Here is an 8,869-nt window from a genome sequence, read left to right as displayed (position 1 = left end):
ACAGGTAAGTAACCTTACAGGACAGAAACTTGACAAATACTACCTTACCCATGTAATCAAGGTCAACATCAATAGTGATGTCATGTTGATAGCAGGTATCTTGATATGATGTAATGAAAATGGCACTTTACCTCTGTAATCCTCCTCCAAAAAACCCACAGGCACAGTCTAATCTTATCTAAAACTGTTTGGAAAAGTTTCAAATTTCAGTGACAACGAAGTCACCTTAATAATAATCTCCTCAGGGCACCTGGGTGGCTCAGTCAGTTAAGCATCTGACTTTGGCCCAGGTCATGATCTCACAGTTCATGGGTTCAAGCCCCACATCAGGCCCTGCACTGACAGCTCAGAGCCTGGAGCCTGCTTTGGATTCTGTGTCTCCCTCTCTCTCTGCCCCTCCCATGCTCACACTCTGTCTCTCTCTGTCTCTCAAAAACAAATAAACATTAAAAAATAAATAATAATAATAATCTCAAAGTTTTGAATGACAATCCAACAAACAAATCAGTTTATAATTCAGGACATACACATGTATAATTTAGACCATCTTTTCTGAATTATAAAGTTATTTTCTCTGGGATTGAAGCCAATTATTCAGGATAGATTCTAAACATTGTATCAAGAGAGCTTCTCATGGGGACATGTGCAATTTTAAAGGACAGACCAGAAATGGTGTGTGGGGGAGGTATTGAATAAACACTTTCTACTAGCTTCTAGATAGAAAGGTCCTTGGAATTATAAAATAAGAAGAGATTAATTCTAGTGAAGATTTACACTTCTATTAACCTTCTCTTCCAAGCCATGTTATGGAAGATCAAGATAGCTAAGCCTAAAGGTTTTTTTGAGATCCGTTGTAAGACACTTTGAGTTTTGCTATTGTCTTAGGTTTTTGCTTAGGGAAGAATAGTAAAGATAAGCAGTGCTTTCCCAGGTAGAGGTGATGTGGTGATGATGGTGGTGAAGATGATGCGTGTTAATGGTAACAGACAGCAACGTCAAGCCACTAATAATATAATTTAGTAAAGAAGTTATCTGTCACAAGCAAAATACTAGGTGCTATACATTTAGTACGTCACTTAGTACAACAAATTTGTGAAGAAAATATTATGTTTTTGTCTAATTTTTTTAATGTTTATTTTTGAAGGAGAGAGAGAGAGACAGAGCGTGAGCCGGGGAGGGGCAAAGAGAGAGGGAGACACAGAATCAGAAATGGGCTCCAGGCTCTGAGCTGTCAGAAAAAAGCCCAACATGGGGTTCAAACTCGAGGGGCTCAAACTCACAAACCACGAGATCATGACCTGAATTGGAGTTGGACGCTTAACTGACTGAGCCACCTGGACGCCCTAATTTTTTTAATGTTTTATTTATTTTTGAGAGAGAAAGAGATAAGAGTATGAGCAGGGGAGGGGCAGAGAGAGAGGGAAACACAGAATTTGAAGCAGGCTCCAGGCTCTGAGCTGTTAGCACAGAGCCAGATGCGGGGCTAAAACTCATGAACTGCAAGATCATCACCTGAGCCAAAGTCAGATGCTTAATCAACTGAGCCACCCAGTCACCCAAAAAAAATATTATTCTCAAATATGAAAAACTGAAGTGCAAAACCCTTACCAACAATAAGTGACTTAAATGTCTGGGCCTTCTCCACTCTATGGTACTCACTCTGAAGAATATCAATTTATTTCTGATATATGAATGATCCATGCATGAATGATTAGCATACATGCATTAACATGCATTAATCTGACGAGTTGTTGGAGCAAGTTTGGGAGAAATGTATTGTTTTTATGTGGGCCACATGGCCCTGAAACTAACTCTCAGGTAACTAAAAATACAGTTAATACTGTACAGTGGAATACTGTAATTCCACTCTCACCTACTCAATTTTTTTTTTAACTGGAAGTCATGGAAGAAAAGTGAACTGAGATTTCAGACATGAAGAATCTTCTTGTATCAACTATATTGCAATGGTAAGACAAGAACATCGATGATCAAGATCTTTGTCTTTGATCCACAACCCTGGCGATGTCATTAAGGACACTGACAGGCTTACAGAGAATACTTTCACTTGAGACTTTACAGTTATCAAAGAACAGACATGGTCAGAATTAATTAAATCTTGGACAGTAGTCACTGTAGCAAGCATGATGAGTTCCTTTCACTACTTCAGAAGGAAGATAGGAGAGCTACAGTAGAGGTTACCAGAATCAGTGATTGAGTATAGGTTCTGGTGGGACTGAGTGATATGAAATGAGGGGCAGCCTGAGAAAAAAGGCTCACTGACTGGAAAGAAACTTGAAAAAACATTACACATACACCGTTCGGGAAAATTCCAAATTATGCAGATGCTCATTGGGCCTTGGGCTAAGAGATACAATAACTAGAAACATGGGGTGTCAAATACCATCAATAAAGTTGTGCATGAGAAATAGTCTATATTTCTCAATTGTTTGTTTCTTTCTCAAGTATGTCACACACACCGAATTTAGTGTTCTTCCTACCCTTAGAAAAATGTGTAAATACCTTAAGCAGAAACTCTTCAAATTGATCCAAATTACAGACATCAAGAAATTCCCTTATTGAATGTTGCATCTTTGGACAGGATATGTAGTAGTAATTGCAATTTCATGGAACTCCCAGAGAGACTCTAAAATGTAAACTGTGCCTTATTTGTCCTAGCAAATTTGTATTCAAGTATAGTATATTATACCCAAGGATAGCATGACAGTCACCATCCTAAGACCTTGTGAACATTTCCAAAAACAAGAGCCTTCAGCTTTGTTTTCACGTTAACAGAAGGGAATTAAAAAGCACTTTCTACATCATTTGGAATCTGGATCATCACTCTGTACATGGCCTGTGTGTGAGAATGGAGTGAGAGATAATGATCAGAATGATGATATAAGGACAAAAGAAAAATTTTTGTTGTTGTTATTGCTTTTAATTTAAATTCAAGTTAGTTAACATACAGTGTAGTCCTGGCTTCAGAAGTGGAACCCAATGACTCATCTCTTATATAATACACCCAGTGCTCATCCCAAAAAGTGCCCTCCTTAATGCCCATCATCCATTTAACCCACCACCTCCCATTTTCCTCCGCTCCCTCAACCCTCAGTTTGTTCTCTGTATTTAAGAGCCACTGGGTGGCTCAATCAGTTAAGTATCCAACTTCAGCTCAGGTCATGATCTCACAGTTCACGAGTTCAAGCCCTGCATCGGGCTATGCACTGGTGGTGCAAAGCCTGCTTGGGATTCTCTTTCTCTGCCCCTTCCCCACTTGCGTTCTTCTCTCTCTGCCCCTTCCCCACTTGTGTTCTTTCTCTCTCCAAAATAAATAAATAAACTTCAAAAAAAGTCTCTATGGTTTGCCTCCTTCTCTGTTTTTATCTTATTTTTCTTTCCCTTCCCCTATGTTCATTGGCTGAGTTTCCCAAACTCCACATATGAGTGAAATCATATATCTGTCTTTCTCTGACTGACCTAGAAGTTAGATGCAGAATATCTTTAGGTTTGGAATTGTGAATAATATTAGGCTCCAGGGAGATTTAAATTTGGAATTATGGTTAACACTTGGTCACAGGAGCTCATTTCGTCAATAAATATTGAGCACTTAAGAAATAAAATAAAATTTTAAATTTTAAAATTTTTTTTAAAAAGCACCAACTGTAAGAATCCTGCCCTGATAGTAAGTGGAACATTTATTAAAGTCATTCTAAAAGTAAAATGGTATCAAAACAAACAAAAATAATATCTTATGTGAACATCCCACCCCCAGCCTAAGTAACTTATGAGAGAGAATTGGGATTATTTGTTGTATCTTTATATTAATTTTCTAAAAATGAGTAGGGATGCTAAGAAATTATATTAAGTAGCACCACTGATTTTAATAAATATAGTAATAGTAGAAAACATTTATTATACTTAACACGTATAGGTTCAGTAACTTGCTCAAGATCTTATGGCTGTTAACTGGCAGAATCAGGATCCAACACCACATATTCAGGTTCCAGAGTCTGTGGAATGGCTCAGTTGGTTTAGCATCCAGCTTCAGCTCAAGTCATGATCTCACAGTTCGTGAGTTCAAGGCCCACGTTGGGCTCTGTGCTGACAGCTCAGAGCCTGGAACCTGCTTTGGATTCTGTGTTTCCCTCTCTCTCTGCCCCTCCCCTGCTCTCATTCTCGCTCTCTCTCTCTCTCTCTCTCTCTCTCTCAAAAATAAAAAAAATAAACATTAAAAAAAATACACTGTGCTGTTTCTAGAAGAACAGGATAACTCTGAATGTCAAGAAATCAAAGTGTTCTAGGGACTCCTCTCGAGTATTCTGAGGCTGGATTCCTATTTTCTTGTAATGAAACCCTACTGATTTTTTTAAAAGTGATCTCTAAGCCCAACGTGGGTTTGAACTCACAACCCCAAGATCAAGAGTTGCATGCTCTCCCAACTCAGCCAGCCAGGGGCCCCAAGAAAATCCTACTGATATTAAACACGGAGCTGTCAAATAGTCCCTGAAATACTAGGATTAATTCTGAGGATCTCGTGGAAGGACAAGGGTGAAGAGTATAGTCATTTTTGGGGGGAACAAGCATTATTTACTGGACTTTTTACCCTTACTTTTGGTACTTCATTAAAAGGTAGAAGGCAAAATGGAGCATCTGGGTGGCTCAGCTGGTTAAGCATCCAACTCTTGGTCTCAGCTCAGGTCATGATCTCACAGTTTGTGGGTTCAGGCCCCACATCAAGCTCTGTGCTGATAATGTGGAGCCTGCTTGGGATTCTGTCACTCCCTCTCTCTCTCTACTTCTCCCTCACTTGTGCTCTCTCTTTCTAAAAATAAATTAACTTAAAAAAAAAGGTAGAAGCAAATTAATATAAGGTAGATATTTAAAAAATAAGTTCATGGGATTTGAATAGACAGCAGCCTAATCTGGTCCAATAGTCTAATATCTAAGACTGAATTCTATTTAGCCCATATTTCAAGCACACCTGAGAAGTCCACTCTGTATTTTCTTGGGCAATACAAAAGGAGAAATATTTCACAACTGACAAAGTCCCACAGTGGACTAAGATGAGGTCTACAGGATGAGAGCCTTGGTCATGGAGATTTGAAAATCTTGCCTGTTATCCCTTCATATGCTAGCAACCCCTGGGATTTTCCTTTAAGGTAGATGATGGCTAATAAATCTGGATAGAAAGCAATAAACAGAACACCTGTTGACCAAGGCACAATTGTTTAAATGCATCATCTTCTCTTTCTCTTCCCTTCTCAAACTTGGATTCCCATCTTCAACCAGATGAATTCTAAAGACCATGAGAATGATAACATTCTTAACCCTTTCTTTGGGAAGTTTTATGTCATCACATAAACAAACAAGAGAAAAAGTCCCCTTGAGTTTGTTTTTTTTTTGATAAATGTAACTAAATATGATAAATAATTTTCAAAACTATAGCTGTTATAACTATATTTCTCGTTTAAAAATAAAATCTGTGTGTATGTATGTATGTATTTCCCATTGAGAAATTAGCTTAAGGCATAGTTTCAGCTTATATGACTTATAAGTCTTCTAATAAGCTAACACTTTTCAACAGTTCTTGAAGAAATAGTTGAAGAGATTGTGTGCACTCAAAAGGCTCCATATCACATCTTTGTGACATTCTTTAACATACTTTAACTAGTCAGGTAACTAGGAGCCCTGAAGAATCACTCCTTTGCCAGCTGATTCTTTATCAAATAAGATCTCTATCTTATCTCTATTGTGATAAGAAGTAACCACAATAACTTCTTTAAAAGTAGCTAATTGAGGGGCACCTGGAAGTTGGTTGCTCATCTGAGCATAGGTCATGATCCCAGGTCCATGGGATCTAGCCCTGCATCAGGCTCTGTACTGAGCATAGAGCCTGCTTAAGATTCTCTCTCTGACTCCCTCTCTCTCTCTCTCTCTCTCTCTCTCTCTCTTTCTCTCTGTCTCTCTCTCTCTCCCTCTGCCCCTCTCCACCGCTTGCTCTCTCTTGTTCTCTCTCTCTCTCTCTCAAAATAAAATTTTTAAAAAGTGGCTAATTAAGGGGTGCCTGGGTGGCTCAGTCAGTTAAGTGTCCAACTTCAGCTCAGGTTATGATCTCATGGTTCATGGGTTCAAGCCCCATGTTGGGCTCTGTAATGACAGCTCGGAGCCTGGAGCTTGCTTTGGATTCTGTGTCTCACTCTCTCTCTCTGCCCCTCCTCTGCTCGCTCTCTCTCTCTCTCTCTCTCTCTCAGAAACAAATAAACATTAAAAAAAGTTTTTTTAAAAAGTGGCTAATCAAAATTTGTACCTGCTCCCTTCAAAATCATCTGATAGAGGTATCCAAATGTTACAAAACTAAAACCTAAAAGTTTTGTTATTTTTATGGAGAAAAATATCACCACATAGAGATGAAGAAATCCGGTTTGTTTTTTTAAAGGACCTATATTCTTCATTGGCCCCTAACAGGATGTCCTCTATGATAGAAAAGCCATTTGCTGTGCTGCACTGAAAGACTGGCACAGGACAAAGGCAGGCCAATGCAGAGGACAGGGGTGCAGACAGGCCTGTGGCCTTGCAGGATGACTAAGAGAGCCAAAGCATTGCCAGAAGCAAGATTTTTAGATAATACAAACACATCAAACCAAAGTCGTCCTTGCGTTATGTTCAATCAGTAGAGTACAACATGTCCTCATCACTCATTTTCCTTCAACACAGAACACTGTATTTCACTGAGCTATGGACCTGAAGCTATTGTATCATCATCAAAAATGCAAATACAAGTCTGGTGGGTTGGAAAAGGTGCTGTCAACTCTCACAGTTTTCGGAAGAGTTCAGTATAAGCAGCACCTAAGAAGACCATCACAAAGGATGTTGGGAAGCCTACCTTATAGCTGAGTTTATTTTTTTGTTTATTGGGAACAAGCATCTTAAGGAATGTTACTAGGACCTTAGAATTTAAATGTGTGCAACAATTACAGCAGTATCACCTTTCCACCTAACTTAGTCCTCTGGTTCTTCTGTAGCACCACGCAGGGAGGAAACTAGCCACAAATTGCCCATAAATCCATAAGTACAAAAATGCCAAGTCTTTAAAGTCTGTTTCTTCTCATAGCATCTACATTTTCAGTAGCAACTAGACAAGCAGCTGGACCTTCTATTAAAGTGTAATTTATTTTTAGGACACCTGGGTGGCTCAGTCGGTTAAGCATCGGACTCTTGATTTCAGCTCAGGTCATGATCTCTGGGCTGACAATGTAGAACCTGCTTGGGATTCTCTCCCCTTCTCTCTCTGCCTCGCTCTCTTTTTCTCTCTCTCTCAAATTTTTGAGAGGGTTAGTATACAAAACCTATAAAGAACTTACCAAGCTCAGCACCCAAGAAACAAATTATCCAGTGAAGAAATGGGCAGAAGACATGAATAGATGCTTTTCCAAAGTAGACATCCAGATGGCTAACAGACACATGAAAAGATGCTCAACATTACTCATCATCAGGGAAATACAAATCAAAACCACAATGAGATACCACCTCACACCTGACAGAATGGCTAACATTAACAACACAAGAAATAACAGGTGCTGGTGAAGATTTAGAGAAAGGGGAATACTCCTGCACTGTTGGTGGGAATGAAAACTGGTGCAGCCACTCTGCAGAACAATACAAAGGTTCCGCAAGAAACTAAAAACAAGAACTACCCTACAATCCAGCAATTGCACTACTAGGTATTTACCCAAAGGATACAAAAATATAGATCCAAAGGGATACATGCACCCCAATGTTTATAGCAGCACTATCAATAATAGCAAAACTATGGAGAAAGCCCAAATATCCATAGACTGATGAATGGATAAAGAAGATGTGGGATAGATAGATAGATAGATAGATAGATAATAGAATATTACTCAAAATCTTAGCTTTTGCAATGACACAGATGGAGCTAGAATGTATTATGCTAAACAAAATAAGTCAATCAGAGAAAGGCAAATACCGTATGATTTAACTCATATGTGGAATTTAAGAAACAAAACCAAAGAACATATGGGAAAGGGAGCAGTAGACAAAAGGGAAACAAACCACAAGAGACTTTTAATGTTTATTTATTTTTGAGAGAGCACAAGTGGGGGAGGTGCAGAGAGAGAGAGGGTAACAGAGGATCCTAAGCAGTCACTGAACAGCAGTGACCCAACGTGGGGCTCGAACTCACAAACTGTGGGATCATGACCTGAGCCAAAGTCAGATTCTCAACTGACTGAGCCACCCAGGCACCCCAGAACCACAAGAGACTCGTTTTTTTCTAATTTTTTTAATATTAAAAATTTTTTTAATTTTTTTATTTTATTTATTTTATTTTTTAATTTATATTTATTTTTGAGACAGAGAGAGACAGAGCATGAGCAGAGGAGGGGCAGAGACAGAAGGAGACACAGAATCTGAAGCAGGCTCCAGGCTCTGAGCTGTCAGCATAGAGCCTGATGCGGGGCTCAAACTCATCAACCACGAGATCATGACCTGAGCCAAAGTTGGAAGCTCAACTGACTGAGCCACCCAGGCACCCCCACAAAAGGCTGTTAACAATAGAAAACAAACTATGGGTTGATGGAGGGAGGTGGGTGGGAGATGGGCTAGATGGATGATGGGTAATAAGGAGGGCACTTGTTATGATGAGCACTGGATGCTGTGTAAAGTGATGAATCACTGAATTCTATTCCCAAAACCAATATTTCACTGTATGTTAACTAAAATTTAAATTTAAAATAAAGGAAAAAATAAAATAAAAAAACAAGCTCACTAAAAAATGATACTGAGAGAAAGAAAGCACTTATCTGAAATTATCTTCCTTTAAACTCAGGCAGAGAATTAAGAACACTTC

This window comes from Panthera onca, chromosome B1, assembly GCF_046562875.1.
Source record: "Panthera onca isolate mPanOnc1 chromosome B1, mPanOnc1 haplotype 2, whole genome shotgun sequence".
Taxonomy (NCBI): domain Eukaryota; kingdom Metazoa; phylum Chordata; class Mammalia; order Carnivora; family Felidae; genus Panthera; species Panthera onca.
This window is presented reverse-complemented; position numbering follows the sequence as displayed.